Below are 18,398 nucleotides of genomic sequence, written 5' to 3'. Positions count from 1 at the left end.
ATCTCCCAACAGCTGTAACTGATCCCACCCCAAAGGTTCCTGAAATTACTCTCAGCTATTGGACCATGCATCCAAAATTTCAGGCAGCTTATTTTTAATCCTTTCGATGTGGAGGATCAGTGGCTGAGTGGCTCATCACCAATGTGGCGAGCTGGGATTTCAGCAAAGCATCTTGTGAACTCTTACCCCAAAAGGGCCCAATCCTGCTCAGCTCACTCAAATGATCCCCTGGGCACACTGGAAGACACTAGGAACAGGCCCACATTGGACAGGCTTTTGGGATATCAGTGCACAATACACAAGAATTTCACCTCCCTACTCCAAGTCCCTACTCACCTGTTTATACATGGAAGGATCACATTAGTCCTTTCTGCCACAGCATCGCACTGGGAGTTCGCGTTACATTGCTTCGCTATTCCTTTTTAGAATCATAGAATAATAGAAGATTAGGGTTGGAAAGGACCTCAGGAAGTCATCTAGTCCAACCCCCTGCTCAAAGCAGGACCAACACCAATCACTGCTTTCCAGGATACAGTCCCCATTCTGTAGGCCTGTATTGCTTTCCTTCTTGCTAGACATATGACCTGGCATTTGATTGTATTAAATTGCATTTTTTAAAATTGGGCTCAACTGACCAAGCAAACCAAATCACTCAGAGTGACTACCCTGTCCTCAAACGTATTTACCAGTACACCAAACTTTGTCTCATCCACCAATTTTATCATCAGTTAAATATATTTCTATAGTAGATGATTTTTAACATCTTCCTTAGTTACTAATGTACTACCTCATCCCCATGTGATATGCAGGCACCATCCTTCTCCTTTCTAGAAAAGACATATTTGTTGAACACTTCTGCCTTTTTCTGCATCATTCAAAATTATTTTTCCATTTCCAGGGAGAAATGGACCTGGACCATTGTTAGAATTTCTTTTGTTGCTGAAACACTAAACAAACAAACAACCCCCCCCCCCAACAAAAAAACTCCACAACCTTGTCATTGTCATCTTTGGCCCTGCCAGATATGGAGTGTTCCCAGATGGCTTTAGCTTCCTTGAGCATATTTGTGGTCTTCATTATTTCTAGTTGATAGTGATTACTATCTACTTCCCCATTTCAATTCGTTTTCTATTTTATTTCTTAATTTCTAATTGTTGTTTTGACATCTTGTACTCGCAGCTATAGGGGAGACAAACACGCTACAGTCTACCCTAGAGATTTTACTTTTGTTTTCCCTGACGGATTTTCCTATGCTAAAATGAAAACACAGTGCAGACAACTGGTTGTTTCCAGCCCCAGACCCTGCCCCAGTGTGCTGCTCCGGCATTCTATGGGAGATACCACACCACAAGGGGCTGGGGAAGAAGTCTCCCAAAGCATGAGGGGGATACAGCTGCCATAACTGGTCTCTATTGTCCCTGTGCCAGGCACTGGTTTGGGGTGGTACTCGAGATATTGCTGTGGGCTGTTACGTCTGAGGGAGGGGTTCTCAAACTGGGGGTTGGCATTCTCAGGGGGTCATGAGGTTATTACATGGGGGGTCGCAACCTGTCAGCCTCCACCCCAAACCCCGCTTTGCCTCCAGCATTTATAATGGTGTTACATATATTAAAAATGTTTTTCATTTATAAGGGGGGGGGTCACACTCAGAGGGGTCACCAGTACATTTGATAACCACTGGTCTAAGGTATGTCTACACTGCAATTAGACACCAGTTGATGGCCTGTGTCAAGAGACTCAGGCTCCCGAGGGTCAGACTAAGGAGCTGTTTAACTGTGGTGTAGACTTCCAGACTTGGGCTGCAGCCGGAGCTGTGGGACCCTCCCACTTTGAAGGGACCTAGAGCCTGGTCTCCAGAAAAGCTGAACTGTGACACGCACAGTCTCCAGCTCCTCCCAAACCCTGGTGTGGTCATCAGTGCTACAGCCAGGCTGCAATTAAAGGCACATGGTTGGGTTCCAGTCAGCAGCTGGAGGGAAACCAGCACCTCTGTGGAAAAATGAGGACTGAGGTGGCCAGCCAGGCAGATGTGTCTGTTTCTTGTGTCCCCACTGGGCATGGAAGCGTCCAGTGTCCCCGTCCTGTTTCTGTGGAGAAAGAGGTGACTGCTGCCTCCCTCCACCCACGACAGACAACTGCAGTAGGGTGTAATGACTGAGGGATTAGATGGACAGGTCACCCCTGCTCCAAAACCCCATCCAAAGAGACATATAAACCTGGACCAGGCACTCAGGAGAGAAGCCCGCCTAACATTACATGCAGTGAAGCATAAGGTTAGATGAGTTTAAACATGTGTGTTGGCTCTTCGTTGTCTTAAGATCATTTTCTCTAATTCTTTCTTACACTTGCTAAATAGATCCACTTGTTCTCAGACGGTTTTTTGCCAGTGTATAGCTCTTGTGACATGCTCCCAAAGGCAAATGGCACTAGTGAGCCAGACCTGCATGGTAATAAGTGGTTGGTGTAGATGGGGCATTGTACATAAACCCTGGTCACAGGGTATGTCTGCACTACAGTCAGAGGTGTGTCTGCAGCCCATTTAGATGTATCTGAGCTAGCTTTTTTTAGCTGTTGGATAAACTATAACAATAGCAGTGAAGCCACGGCAGCTTGGACAGCAGCATGGGCTGCAAAAGTCTTTCCAGGGCTCTGGATACATATCTGAGTTGCAAGCTTCAGCTTCTGTGGCATCACTGCTATTCTTACCTCGGGTGATTAGACCAAAGTTAGTTCAGGTGTTTGTAGATGTGCTGCAATCAGATCTCTGATTGCAGGGCAGACATCTCCTGAGAGTGGGAGACTTGTAAAATTCCATTCTAGGACAGGACAGTGCTCCAGGCCTAATGCCTGAGCGGGACACTCAGAGAACAGTGAGAGCACAGAGGTGCAAGCAGCTCTGTACTTGTGATATCAGTCATAGAATATTTTCAATTTTTCTTACATTTTCCTAGGCAGAGTGTGAAGCCCAATCACATCTTCTTCTCTCCTACCTGAATCATGTGAATGAGACAAACCCTGTGAGGTGCTTAGCAGCAGTAGGCACAGTTTGTGTCTGTACTTTTGACTATTATTCTTGAGACTGAGGGTTTGACATGAAATTGTGTCAAGTTGGCCAAGCACCACAGAGCAGGGTGGCCCCCGGGAAGTGGCCTGCAGAAGCAAGTTGCTGATCAGAGCTCAACCAGCAGGAGTTCGTTATATGTCCCAAGACATTTTGCACAAACCACAGAGGCCTAACGTGTCTTACAAAATCTGGGATGGCACAAGATATTTTGCACAAAGACCATGGAATTTTCCACAGACAGAGCTGCAAGAATTCCAACGTCCACATTGTGGCTGGACAATTCAATTCTCCCCCAGAAGCAGGAGTCACTTTCTGATTGGCTGACAGCAGCATTGCCAAGAAAACAAGCCTTCAGTAACTGTATAAAACAGGCTGGTTTGGTCAAAGTGTCACTCCCTGAAGCTGAAATATCTGGACGAAGGAGACAGTGAGCAGGACTGTCATCACCTAGCTTCAGAAAGCACCCCCTCTCTGGTAAGTATTATAGTAACTTCTCTCATAATCACCCTTTTAATTCTTCCTTTAAAGTTCTGTCTAGGAAGATGGCTGTGAGATCCAGAAAGAGAAGAACACAGTTGTCATAACCCCTTGAGTGAGTGAACTACCTGAGTGAAATTTCTAGGTATCTTGAGAAATCACTTAGGATTCTGAGATGCTGAGCTGGAGAACATGCCTTCATGCCACTTTGAATGGAGAAGTAAAAAGCTACACGTTACATTTACTCACAATGAAAAGTTGGTTATTTAAAAGATACCTGAGTTAAAACCATCTACAGAATAATTCCAGTTATCCAAGTTCCTTTTACTGGGAAACCCTAGATATCCAAATTCACAGTGTGTCCCCCCTGTAGCCCTGTGTTAGTTAATCACCCATTGATGAACTAACCTTAAGCCTCTGGGACCTACAATTTGGGAATATTTCTGTAGTTAAGAATAAGGACAAAGAACAAGGGAGTGGATGGGGGATGATGGAGAAGGTAGCGGAGAAGAGAAAAGGTGTGGGAGAGAGAGAGAGATAACAGGCAAGAAAGAAACAGAGAAGAAGTTTAAGGTGAAGACTGAAAGGAGAAGGGTTGAGGGAAAGAAAGGACAGTGGAGACAGAAGAGGAGTTCAGCGACAGAGAGCAGGCAGGAGGGCAGGGAATGAAAGGAGGCAGACAGGAGGGTGGAAGAGAGAAAAGGGCAAGGAAGGAAGGAGAGATGCAGGAAGAGGGACTGTCTCTGCATGAGACAGAAGCCTTTTTTGTGCTGCTTCAGTGCTTCCAAGCACTGTCAGCCCTGGGCTCTGTAAGCGCAGGTACAGATAGTGAGGAGTGGGGCCGGTTCCCTCCTCCATCTCCGTGAGTGCCGGAATATAGCATAAAGATGATAATCTAATCACCTTTCTTCTTCTTTCTGTAATTTCTTATTGCTTTTAAGTGCCGTGTTAATCCTATAAAGTTGTAAATGTGCAATAATTCTCCACTCTGTACTTTGGCTAAAGAAAAAGAGATTTCCATGAGAAATTCAATGCAAGTAATTGGTGAATTAAAATTATTTATAAAACATCTATTGTTAAAAGGTATCTTGCCTCATAAAATTGTATTTCTCTGAAATCCTCCTAGGTCATCTATGGTGGTGTGTGGATAATAATCAGAACACACATTAAAATATTATTTTGATTAAAGCAATATCTGTACAGCTCAGCATGTCACATTCCCCAGTGTCTCAGTGTCCTCTGTCACCTCTCTATCTTGGTGTCTCTTCTCTCCAGTGACGCTCAGTTCCTGGCCGACCTTCAGCCATGAAGATTCTTTACCTGCTCTTTGCTGTTGTCTTCTTGGTGCTCATGGATGCCCCAGGTAAGATGTAAAAGAAAACAAGCAATGATAAAAAGGGAAACTGGGGAGCCTGTACTAACGTTGTCTAACACTTTCAAGTAGAAAAAGTTCTTACTTTTTCTTAGGCACTCTTGCACCTGTCACCAAGAAAAAACATTCAGATTTGACTGAATTATGACCAGTCCAAACAAAAAAGTTCCATGTCCCCTTATTGTTTTCTTCAGATCTTGCTGAGGCTTCCTGCTTGAGCCACTCCCCATTCTATCTGCACACCATGTACCCTTCTTATAACAGGCAATCACAGAATCTGGATGTGATACTGATATACCTTTGGTTCTGGGAGAAGATGCACAGGGCTAGGAACTAGACCATGAATTGAAATATAATTTCTGCTGCTGACTTGTGTTAATAATTCTGTGCTTTTCACCACCTGACTTCTTATGAATCAGGTCTCATGTCCTAATCAGAGGTTATGTTGCTGGGCACAGAACTCAGATCTCCAAAATGGCAGCCATTCATCTCCGTGTCTTAGCTCCACTGGGTCTCAAAACCTTCCACAACAACATGTTTGGCTTTGTTTTGAGAAATGATGTCATCTGGGTTTGGGACAGTGGTTGCAGCCATGACAATGCATCATGTAGGGGTTCGGTTTCTATCCATTGGCTGTAGATAGTTTTGTGAAAACACAACAAATGTTCTAAATTAAATATTCTAAAAGATTTGGCTGTGCACATTGGGGCTGCCTTTTCAAAACAGCAGGTCAATCGGGTATAATGAAACACTGGCAATTGGTCATGAAGTACCAATTCCTGAGTGCGTCTTGTGAAGAAAATCTCTGTAGAATCTCAGAGACGGGCAGGCGTTCAGACCTGGAAGGGACTCTCTCAAGCCAATCTCTTTCAAATCTTTGTAATCATGCAGCAGTGCACAGACAATCCAGGAAGTTTCTGGAAAGTGTAGGGGACAATTTCCTGGTGCAAGTGCTGGAGGAACCAACTAGGGGAAAACCTCTTCTTGACCTGCTGCTCCCAAACAGGGAAGAAATAGTAGAGGAAGCAATAGTGGATGGGAACCTGGGAGGCAGTGACCATGAGATGGTCGAGTTCAGGATCCTGACACAAGGAAAAAAGGAAAGCAGTAGAACAGAGACCCTGGACTTCAGAAAAGCAGACTTTGACTCCCTCAGGGAACTGATGGGCAAGGTCCCCTGGGAGAATAACATGATGGGGAAAGGAGTCGAGGAAAGCTGGCTGTATTTTAAAGAAACCTTATTGAGGTTGCAGGAGCAAACCATCCCAATGTGTAGGAAGAAAAGTAAATATGGCAGGCGACCAGCTTGGCTTAACAGTGAAATCCTTGCTCGTCTTAAACACAAGAAAACAGCTTACAAGAAGTGGAAGATTGGACAAATAACCAGGGAGGAGTATAAAAGTATTGCTCAGGCATGCAGGTGTGAAATTAGGAAGGCCAAATCACACTTGGAGTTGCAGCTAGCCGGAGATGTTAGGAGTAACAAGAAGGGTTTCTTTAGGTATGTTAGCAACAAGAAGAAAGTCAAGGCAAGTGTGGGCCCCTTGCTGAATGAGGGAGGGACCCTAGTGACAGAGGATGTGGAGAAAGCTAGTGTACTAAATGCTTTTTTTGCCTCTGTCTTCACAGACAAGGTCAGCTCCCAGACAGCTGCACTCTGCAGCACGGTATGGGGAGGAGGTGACCAGCTCTCTGTGGAGAAAGAAGTAGTTCGGGACTATTTAGGAAAGCTGGACGAGCACAAGTCCATGGGGCCGGATGCGCTGCATCCGAGGGTGCTAAAGGAGTTGGCCGATGAGACTGCAGAGCCATTGGCCATTATCTTTGAAAAATCATGGCGAGCGGGGGAGGTCCCGCACGACTGGAAAAAAGCTAATGTAGTGCCCATCTTTAAAAAAGGGAAGAAGGAAGATCCAGGGAACTACAGGCCAGTTAGTCTCACCTCAGTCCCTGGAAAAATCATGGAACAGGTCCTCAAGGAATCAATCCTGAACCACTTAAAGGAGGGGAAAGTGATCAGGAACAGTCAGCATGGATTCACCAAGGGCAAGGCATGCCTGACTAACCTAATTGCCTTCTATGATGAGATAACTGGCTCTGTGGATGAGGGGAAAGCAGTGGATGTGCTATTTCTGGACTTTAGCAAAGCTTTTGATACAGTCTCCCACAGTATTCTTGCCAGCAAGTTAAAGAAGTCTGGGCTGGATGAATGGACAGTAAGGTGGATAGAAAACTGGCTAGATGGTCGGGCTCAACGGGTAGTGATCAATGGTTCCATGTCTAGCTGGCAGCCGGTATCAAGTGGAGTGCCCCAAGGGTCGGTGCTGGGGCCGGCTTTATTCAATATCTTCATTAACGATCTGGAGGATGGTGTGGACTGCACCCTTAGCAAGTTTGCAGATGACACTAAACTGGGAGGAGTGGTTGATACGCTGGAGGGTAGGGATAGGATACAGAGGGACCTAGACAAATTAGAGGATTGGGCCAAAAGAAATATGATGAGGTTCAACAAGGACAAGTGCAGAGTCCTGCACTTAGGATGGAAGAATCCCATGCACTGCTATAGACTAGGGACCGAATGGCTGAGCAGCAGTTCTGCAGAAAAGGACCTAGGGGTTACGGTGGACGAAAAGCTGAATATGAGTCAACAGTGTGCCCTTGTTGCCAAGAAGGCTAATGGCATTTTGGGTTGTATAAGTAGGGGCATTTCCAGCAGATCGAGGGATGTGATCATTCCCCTCTACTCAGCACTGGTGAGGCCTCATTTGGAGTACTGTATCCAGTTTTGGGCCCCACACTACAAGAAGGATGTGGATAAATTGGAGAGAGTCCAGCGGAGGGCAACAAAAATGATTAGGGGGCTGGAGCACATGACTTATGAGGAGAGGCTGAGGGAACTGGGATTGTTTAGTCTGCAGAAGAGAAGAATGAGGGGGGATTTGATAGCTGCTTTCAACTACCTGAAAGGGGGTTCCAAAGAGGATGGATCTAGACTGTTCTCAGTGATAGAAGATGACAGAACAAGGAGTAATGGTCTCAAGTTGCAGAGGGGGAGGTTTAGGTTGGACATTAGGAAAAAAATTTTCACTAGTAGGGTGGTGAAGAACTGGAATGGGTTACCTAGGGTGGTAGTGGAATCTCCTTCCTTAGAGGTTTTTAAGGTCAGGCTTGACAAAGCCCTGGCTGGGATGATTTAGTTGGGTTTGGTCGTGCTTTGAGCAGGGGGTTGGACTAGATGACCTCCTGAGGTCCCTTCCAACCCTGAGATTCTATGATTCTATGAACGCACCGCTGAGGCAGTTCAACTCTACTTAGCCAAATTGCATTGATGATATTGCCTGGAACATCACTTTCAGAAACTGAGGGAATGCAAACCAAACCCCAGGCACAAAGGAAATTAGAGATGCAGGCAGCCCCTTGCTTTCCATCCCTTAAAGGAATGGGGAAATGAAGGATGCCCATGCTCAGAGCTGTGGTTCTAAAATCTGCAGCTGGAAAGTCAATGCCAATGTTTAATTAAATCACTCCATTCTCTTCTTAGAGGCTGCCATTCAACATTGAACAACCACTGAAATTGTACTGAAGCTGTGATCAACTTTTGCACTGGAAGATAATTGGGCAGACTTGGTCAGGTCTCAGTGAATGAGAAATGCCTGTCTTCTTGGAATCACACCTGTAATTTACCCTGAATAGCAGAATGATGATTAAGGCTCTTTTTCTTTGTCAGGTTTCTCCCATGCTGTGGTGACCCAAAAAGGGTGTAGACGCCTTTGGGGTGAATGTTACTTTTGGCGATGTCCCACCAATGCTATGTACCTTGACAAATGCTATTTTGGCCATTGCTGTCAAAGGTAAGCTCAGCGTTCCATAAGGGAGACCCTGCAGTGTGAGCAGAACTGCTCAGTACTCTCTTTTCATTTAGGAGCTGATGAATCCGTCTGTCCTTAAAGCATCTCAGCTCTTAGCCCTGTATTTCCCCCCTTTTGCAAACCAGGGGAGGTAATTATAAAAATCTTGGTGACGACAATGTTAACATTGTTCAGAATGAATGTGAATGTTTTAAGCATGAAGGTTCTTCTGTAAAGTTAATTCGGCCACCTTGCAGATCTGCAGCCAGTCCTATTCCTGTTCTGTTTGTTGCTGACTGTATGTGCCATATGTTATAGAGGCTGTTCAACTGGTCAAATTAATGCTGCAGCAGGAACAGGTTGTAGAGAAACGATTGGGAGGGTGAGAGTGTTTCCAGCCTACTAAAATGCCAGTTTGAGGGCAAGAGATGTGATACTGGTACCTCCTCTTGGGCCTGCAGAGTGGGAGCCAGGGACCTAGGCTGGAGTGGCCTTGCGACCAGCTGCAGTGCTGATCTCTTGGCCAATTCACTGAGTGTTCCTAGAGATCCATGATCTCACCAGGCAGCGCTGCTAGCATTAAACTGCTGCAGAAAAGAGTCAGACTTCAAGTAGAATTGGAGTTTCCTGTATTTTTTTCAGACTTAATTTTCTATCACCTAAGTAAGTATGTCTCATTTTAGCTTCAGCTGTAGGCAAGGTGTGTTCAATAGAACAAGTCTTTACATGGGTATGAATTGTGCTTTTCTATATTGTGGTCTGTATAGGCAGCTAGTTCTTTCATTTGGATACATAAAACTATCTACTTAGAAACTCTGTAACACGGGGTTTTCACCAATGTGGGTGAAGCCCTCCTCCTTCCCCCAAACATGCTATAAAAACTCCACCACCCACCTGTGCACAACTGATTTTCTGCATCTTCAGTAGATTAAAAGCTGTATTAAATTGATAGTTATACAATTCAAGACACACACATACAGTATATACTGTAATATAAAAAAGAAAAGGATAACATAGGTACAACAATGAAAAGCTGAATATTATTTTTGTTTTACTGACTCAGTGGGAAAATTGTTGCTGGTGATAACCCACTGGCTGGGTGGCCCTCTGAGGTGAGTCAGGGAGTGTAGGTGGCATTCCCTCCCTGAGGCCTGCCACCTGGGGCTGAAGCCCTGTTTATTTTTGGTGGACCCCCTGAAACCTGCTCGTGGCCCCCCTACAGGGCCCTGATCCCCTGGTTTAGAACCACGGCTGTAACAGAGTGTTGCAGTAGGGACAATGGATTCCCTGTGCTTGGGTTAACCAAGAACCTCTTCATTCACCATTCAGTGAATGGGTAATTACTCCCATGCCATTCGATTTGAAATGAAGCATCATATTGTCCTTGTTCTATAGGAAAACATCAACAAATCTGATTCTCTTTTCTTTGTACAGACCTATTGGCTGATTGTCTAAGCAGGATCTCAGGGAATCGCGGAGACAGCCACTTGCTTCTAAAATCATCAGACCCTGCTTCAATGGAACCCTGAAGTGTTGCTGTTCACTTGGGCTGTAAAGAACTTTGTGAGTTGGAGAAATTTAAAATGGAGCCCATATAAGATTTGTTATTCTCCTTTCAATAAAAACAAGCTGGTGTGAGAGCATCATGCTGAAGTGTGTGTGTGTGTGTGTGTGTGTGTTGGTGGGAGGCAAGGGGGCTGTTTCTATCATTCTTGTCCTTTTGAAATCCATCTGATTTATCTTTCTAAATTTAAACATAAAATAAAATTATATACCCTAAAAATTCCCAATCGTATGTTAATACTACTCAAGGGTATTTATAAACCATGATTCTCATATCTCGGTAGATTTCAATGTGCTCTTATGGGTAGATTTTTATTTCTTCCAGTTGTTGCAAATACTAGCTGTTTCTGGTTTCAGAGTAGCAGCCGTGTTAGTCTGTATCCGCAAAAAGAACAGGCGTACTTGTGGCACCTTAGAGACTAACACATTTATTTCAGCATGAGCTTTGGTGAGCTACAGCTCACTTCTTCGGATGCATAGAATGGAACACACAGACAGGAGATATTTATACATACAGAGAACATGAAAAGGTAGACTCTTTCTGTTGGTATGCATACTTCCACCTTTTCATGTTCTCTGTATGTATAAATATCTCCTGTCTGTGTGTTCCATTCTATGCATCCGAAGAAGTGAGCTGTAGCTCACCAAAGCTCATGCTGAAATAAATGTGTTAGTCTCTAAGGTGCCACAAGTACTCCTGTTCTTTTAGCTGTTTCTGGTATCACATGAACTGGGTTCAGTCCCATCTCGACTGTACAATGTGTGAGTAACCCACTTCTAGTGCTCCATTGCACCTAGACCTTCTTCCCTTTCATGGGGCTCACACATGCTCAACCACTAGGATTGGCTAGACTGCAGAGGTGTCTCAAACAGGTCTTGGCTGGTGGCACAGCTGGATTTCCCTGTTCCATGTCCTCCACCCTCCTCTCCTCCTTGCTGTTCACACCAGGAGCAAGTGATTCGGGTTCCTAGGAGGTATCCCCAGTGTTCTATGGGATGGTGGTAGGTAGTCCCCCAAGTACGGCATGCAGCTCTTTGTAAAAGTGGCAGGTCTGCGCCTCGGCAATACATCTATGTTGGTCTCCCTGGCCTTCTGGTATGCCTAATGCAGCTCCTTGGCTTTCATGCAGCACTTCTGCTGGTCCCTGCTGTACCCCTTCTTCAGTATCCCCTGAGCAATCTGCTCATAGATATCCATGTTTCTGTGACTGGTCTGTAGCTGTGCTTTCATAGCATCTTCTCAAGACATGCCCAGGAGACCCAATATCACCTGTCCAGACCAGCCAAGGACATGCCTGGAGCATGTAGCTGGCATGGTCAGCTAGGCAGTTGTGCACAGCAACAGGGAGCAGATAGAGATGTGCTCAGCAAGATGCACAACCAGGAAACCAGGAAATGCACAACCATTTCAAAACTGTACGGGAGGGGGGATTAAGGGGAGTGGGGGACTTCCAAATTATGTGATCCTAGACAATGGAGTTTACAGTTGTGACCAGTGCAATCAGTGTCAGCTATTGAGGGACAGCTGCTGGAGGACTGTTAGGGTCAACTTAGGTAATGTAGGGTCTACACTTGTTCTGCGTTTACTTCTACACCTCGACCATGGCTCAAGAGTCTCTCAGGGAGGTGGAGTTACTATATTGGAGCTTTAGAGTGCTCACATCGGTGGGAGAGAAATTTAGGTGCAGGCACATGGAGAACCAGGTCCATTCAAATCAGCCAACTTTGACCTAACATTGTCCAGCAGTGTAGACCAGACCTCAGATTTTTGATTGAGATCCATAAGAAGAGGGTAAATGGGACGATTGATTTCTGATCAAAAGGTACAACAGGAATTGGCCAGTCACTGAACGGTGAGTGCTGACATTCCCTGTTACCTCCTGCACAGATAATTCATTTTCCCTATTGCAACATTCTGTTACAGAGGTTTAACAGGGATAATCATATCTAACTAAACATGTGAACTGCCTGCCTATCCAGCTCACTGGGTAAATGCCAGACTTCTGAAAATGGGTCTCCCCTGCTCCCTGACTCTCTACTCTGGAAATTAGATTTTCTCTCTCTCTCCCCTTCTTTTCCATCCTTCCTATTAACATAGTGCAAATTTAAGATGACAAAAATAGATAAAGATAGAGAGGAGCCAGAGAGCATCTGTATTTAGGGCACAGAGATGATGAAGTATTGAGCTGAGGAACTCTTGTTTTGATCCAAGTGATATTTAAAATGTCAGTTGCATGCTGTTTATAAGTATAATGATTATTATCTATCCAGCACCAGAGAATGTGACATAAAAATGAAATTTACTGGTCCCTGCTGTCTTGAAGAAGTTACAATATGAATATTTATACCTGGCAAACATCTACAGCCTGGTCCAAAGTTGTTTGTAGTCAATGGAAAGTCTCCCAGTGGCTTCAACGGGCTTTGGAGAGATGCTTAGTGCAGATAAAAATTGCAGCAAACAGCACTGTCTGGAGAGTGACTAGGCAGAAACGGGGTTGTGTGCATCTATTTTGTAGCATTTTATCAGTATTCTATGTGTGTACAAGGTGGAGGGTTATATGTTTGTTTGTTGATTGATTTTGGTTTTGGGTTTTTTCCTGCTGTTTTTCTATAATAACATGGAGTTTTCATATTCTTTTAAAAACCAAAAATCAAGTTAATACCATAGATAATCCTGAGTGCCATGAACCTGTGGGAGTTGTAAAACTAATGTGATAAATAGAACAGATTTCACTAGAGCCAAGCTGTGATGTTTTCCATGCTTTTTTGCCATGCAAATCCTCACCATAACTATGACAGTAAAGACACGACCTGTTGATGTCTCATGCCCGGCAAAGCCAATGGGGGATGCTGCTGAAATCACCTCTCAAGGTTCGTCTCAGTCACATGATTCAAGGAGGAAAGACTCAGAAGTGATGGGGCTCACAGTCTGGCTAGGAAAATGTAAGAAAAATTCAAAAAGTTCTATGATGGATGTCAGAGTTATGGGACTGCTGGCACCTCTGACCCCTCATGGGTCTTTTGGTCCCCCCTCAGGCATTAGGCCTCAGGCTCTGACCTGTCCAGAGATGGAATTTCACAATGATTCAGCATGTACAGGGAGAAGAACACACCGAATTAAGGCCTTTTCTACATACGAGATTTACTGGCATATCTATACCTGTGTAATTATCCCACTATAGGCCTTGTCTACACTGAAAATTTGGGTTGACATAGCTACAGAGCTCTGGGGTGTGAAAAACAAACAACTGTGAGCACTGTAATTATGCCGACTAACCCTGATGTATACGCATCTAGGTTGATGGAAGAATTTAACCTGGGTTAAATAACTGCAGGGCATTAGAGCATTAGGGGGGCAGGTGAATCTTCCTCAAATTTTAGCCAGGTTTCGCTGCAACATCCAGTTGATTCTAAAAGGAGGCCAAGGTGAGGTTTTTTGGCAGAGGAAGTGGAAGAGGAGGCATTTATAATTGTTTGTGCAGGGGGCGATTGTTATTTTATCTGGAGAAGTTCGTCCATCCTGAACTGTGACAGCCTCATTCTCCAGCCCCTCCCAAATCCAGGCGTGGTCATCAGCGCTGCAGCCACGTGCCAATTAAGGGCAGATGCTTGGGTTCCTCTCTGAAGCTGGAGGGGATCCATGTGGAGCATCAGCACCTGTGGGGAAAGAAGAGGACTGAGCTGGCCAGCCAGGCTGGCGTGTCTGTTTCTTGTGTCCCCGCTGGGCAGGGAAATGTCCAGTGTCCCTGTCCTGTCTCTGTGGAGAAAGTCAAATTGTGGGTGACTGTTTCCCCAGGCAATGTCCCTGCAATACTAAATACCTTGGCAGGTGCTATCCAAGTGGCATTTGCTGTCAAAGGTAAGTTCAACATTCCAAAAGGGCAACGCTCCGGCACGAACAGAAATATTTATTATGCTCCTTCCATTTAAGAGCTGATGAATCCTTATAGCTGCTCAGCTCTTAGGCCTTTATTTTCCCCCTTTTGCAAACCAGGGCAGGTAATTTTAAAAATTTGGGTGACATCAGTAATGACATTGTTCTGAATGAATTTGAATTGGTTTAAGCATGAAGGTCCCTCTGTAAAGTTAACATGGCCACATTGCAAATCTGCAGCCCGCCCTATTCCTGATCTGCTTCTTTCTGACTGTACGTGCCATAAATTATAGAGCCTGCTCAGCTGGTCACATTAATGTTGCAGCAGGAACAAGTCCTAGAGAAAGAGATGGGAGGGTGAGAGACTTTCCCACCCATGAAAACACCAGAGAGGCAGATTGGGGCAAGAGATGTGAAGCTGTGAGCTCCTTGGGCCTGCAGAGTGGGAGCCAGGGACCTAGGTTAGGGTGCCCTGCTCTCTTAGCCAATTCACTGAGCATATCCAGAGATCCGTGCTATCACCAGGCAGGGCTGCTAGCACTGAACTGCCACCAGATCTGAGTCACGCTTCAGGTAGAATTAGAATTTCCCTGCATTCTTTAAGAGTTATCTATCATCTAAATACCGATCTGTCATTTTAGTTTCAGCTGTAGACAAGGTGTGTTTGATAGAACAACTGTACAAGGGTGTGAATTGTGCTTTTCTAAACTATAGCTTTTTTGTAGCCAGCCAATTCAGCAGTTTAGATATTATGTCTGTTAAAACACTATAATAGAATTTTGCAGTAGGGGCGATGGATTCGCTGTGCTGGAGTTAACCCAAACCCACTTCACACATCATTCAGTGAATGGGCAATTCGTCCCCTGACATTTGATTTGAAATCCAACATCATATTCTTCTTGTTCTATGGGAAACAGCAAAAAATGTGAGTCTTCATTCTTCATGCAGGCGTATATGGAGTGACTAATTGTTTAGGCAGGATCTCTGGGATTGTGGCAGCGAGCCACTTGCTTCTAAAATCATTGGATCCTGCTTCAGTGGAATCCTGAAGTGCTGATCATCTGGGCTTGAAAGAACCTTTTGAGCTGGAGAAATTCCAGAAGGGAGCCCTTGTGTCACCATATAAGTTTTGTTACTCTTCTTTTAATAAAAGCAAATTGATGTGAGATCATCATGCTGAAGTGTGTGTGTGTGTTGGTGGGAGGCAAGGGGCTGTTTCTAGCATTCTTCTCCTTTAGAAATCCATCTCATCTATTTTTTAAAAAATTAAAATAAAATAAAATTGAAGTAAATTAAATTAAAAAGTCCCTTTGACATGTTAATACCACACCAGGGTATTGATAGACCATGGTCTCCACATCTCTGCATGTTTTTCAGTTAACACTTTTGAGCCGATCTTTATTTCATACAGTTATTACGTAACCTACCAGTTTGTGGTGTCAGAGGAGCCGCGTTCAGTCACAGCTTGATTGTACAGTGTATGGTCCTCACCACAGTGCTCCATTCACCCAGCCCTTTCTTCTGCTCTAAAACGTCATTGTCCACAACGAGAAAAAAGAACAAAATCAGGCCAAGGTGACTCTAAGATCTTACTGTGTTACACTGACTTTGATAAACCAAGAGTAACTCTACTGAAGTCATCGTAGTTCTACTAGTGTAAACTGGAGTAAGTGAGCTCAGAATCAAGCTCCTGACTGTTCATAAAAGACAAGAACAATTTTACAAAAGAAAAAGATTTCTGCAGTTCATTTAGTCACATGATCTCCCAACAGCTGTAACTGATCCCACCCCAAAGGTTCCTGAAATTACCCTCAGCTATTGGACCATGCATCCAAAATTTCAGGCAGCTTATTTTTAATCCTTTCGATGTGGAGGATCAGTGCTGAGTGGCTCATCACCAATGTGACGAGCTGGGATTTCAGCAAAGTATCTTGTGAACTCTTACCCCAAAAGGGCCCAATCCTGCTCAGCTCACTCAAACGATCCCATGGGCACACTGGAAGACACTAGGAACAGGCCCACATTGGACAGGCTTTTGGGATATCAGTGCACAATACACAAGAATTTCACCTCCCTACTCCAAGTCCCTACTCATCTGTTTATACATGGAAGGATCACATTAGCCCTTTCTGCCACAGCATCGCACTGGGAGTTCATGTCACAGTGCTTCGCTATTCCTTTTTAGAATCATAGAATAATAGAAGATTAGGGTTGGAAAGGACCTCAGGAAGTCATCTAGTCCAACCCCCTGCTCAAAGCAGGACCAACACCAATCACTGCTTTCCAGGATACAGTCCCCATTCTGTAGGCCTGTATTGCTTTCCTTCTTGCTAGACATATGACCTGGCATTTGATTGTATTAAATTGCATTTTTTAAAATTGGGCTCAACTGACCAAGCAAACCAAATCACTCAGAGTGACTACCCTGTCCTCAAACGTATTTACCACTACACCAAACTTTGTCTCATCCACCAATTTTATCATCAGTTAAATGTATTTCTATAGTAGATGATTTTTAACATCTTCCTTCGTTACTAATGTACTACCTCATCCCCATGTGATATGCAGGCACCATCCTTCTCCTTTCTAGAAAAGACATATTTGTTGAACACTTCTGCCTTTTTCTGCATCATTCAAAATTATTTTTCCATCTCCAGGGAGAAATGGACCTGGACCATTGTTAGAATTTCTTTTGTTGCTGAAACACTAAACAAACAAACAACCCCCCCCCAAAAAACAAAAAAAACTCCACAACCTTGTCATTGTCATCTTTGGCCCTGCCAGAGAAGGACTGTTCCCAGATGGCTTTAGCTTCCTTGAGCATACTTGTGCTCTTCATTATTTCTAATTGATAGTGATTACTATCTACTTCCCCATTTCAATTCGTTTTCTATTTTATTTCTTATTTTCTAATTGTTGTTTTGACATCTTGTACTCGCAGCTATAGGGGAGACAAACACGCTACAGTCTACCCTAGAGATTTTACTTTTGTTTTCCCTGACGGGTTTTCCTATGCTAAAATGAAAACACAGTGCAGACAACTGGTTGTTTCCAGCCCCAGACCCTGCCCCAGTGTGCTGCTCCGGCATTCTATGGGAGATACCACACCACAAGGGACTCGGGAAGAAGTTTCCCAAAGCATGAGGGGGATACAGCTGCCATAACTGGTCTCTATTGTCCCTGTGCCAGGCACTGGTTTGGGGTGGTACTCGAGATATTGCTGTGGGCTGTTACGTCTGAGGGAGGGGTTCTCAAACTGGGGGTCGGCACTCTCAGGGGGTCACGAGGTTATTATGTGGGGGGTCGTGAGCTGTCAGCCTCCACCCCAAACCCCGCTTTGCCTCCAGCATTTATAATGGTGTTACATATATTAAAAAATGTTTTTCATTTATAAGGGGGGGGTCACACTCAGAGGGATCACCAATACGTTTGATAACCACTGGTCTAAGGTATGTCTACACTGCAATTAGACACCAGTTGCTGGCCTGTGTCAAGAGACTCAGGCTCCCGAGGGTCAGACTAAGGAGCTGTTTAACTGTGGTGTAGACTTCCAGACTTGGGCTGCAGCCAGAGCGGTGGGACCCTCCCACTTTGAGGGACCTAGAGCCTGGTCTCCAGAAAAGCTGAACTGTGATACGCACAGTCTCCAGCTCCTCCCAAACCCCGGTGTGGTCATCAGGGCTACAGCCAGGCTGCAATTAAAGGCACATGGTTGGGTTCCAGTCAGCAGCTGGAGGGAAACCAGCAACTCTGTGGAAAAATGAGGACTGAGATGGCCAGCCAGGCAGATGTGTCTGTTTCTTGTGTCCCCACTGGGCATGGAAGCGTCCAGTGTTCCCGTCCTGTTTCTGTGGAGAAAGAGGTGACTGCTGCCTCCCTCCACCCACGACAGACAACTGCAGTAGGGTGTAATGACTGAGGGATTAGATGGACAGGTCACCCCTGCTCCAAAACCCCGTCCAAAGAGACATATAAACCTGGACCAGGCACTCAGGAGAGAAGCCCGCCTAACATTACATGCAGTGAAGCATAAGGTTAGATGAGTTTAAACATGTGTGTTGGCTCTTCGTTGTCTTAAGATCATTTTCTCTAATTCTTTCTTACACTTGCTAAATAGATCCACTTGTTCTCAGATGGTTTTTTGCCAGTGTATAGCTCTTGTGACATGCTCCCAAAGGCAAATGGCACTAGTGAGCCAGA

General features: G+C 44.8%; 1 long non-coding RNA gene across 1 annotated transcript; it reads left to right on the top strand.

Annotated features, from left to right (window-relative positions):
* The first annotated feature begins 3,475 nt into the window (after positions 1–3,475).
* On the top strand, positions 3,476–10,344 carry LOC123366063. Its single transcript, XR_006577901.1, has 4 exons — positions 3,476–3,538; positions 4,817–4,904; positions 8,641–8,764; positions 10,196–10,344. It is a non-coding gene; the product is annotated as an uncharacterized LOC123366063 (long non-coding RNA).
* Positions 10,345–18,398: the final 8,054 nt, after the last annotated feature.

Source organism: Mauremys mutica, chromosome 3 (genome assembly GCF_020497125.1).
Source record: "Mauremys mutica isolate MM-2020 ecotype Southern chromosome 3, ASM2049712v1, whole genome shotgun sequence".
Lineage (NCBI taxonomy): Eukaryota > Metazoa > Chordata > Testudines > Geoemydidae > Mauremys > Mauremys mutica.
This window is presented reverse-complemented; position numbering and strand designations above follow the sequence as displayed.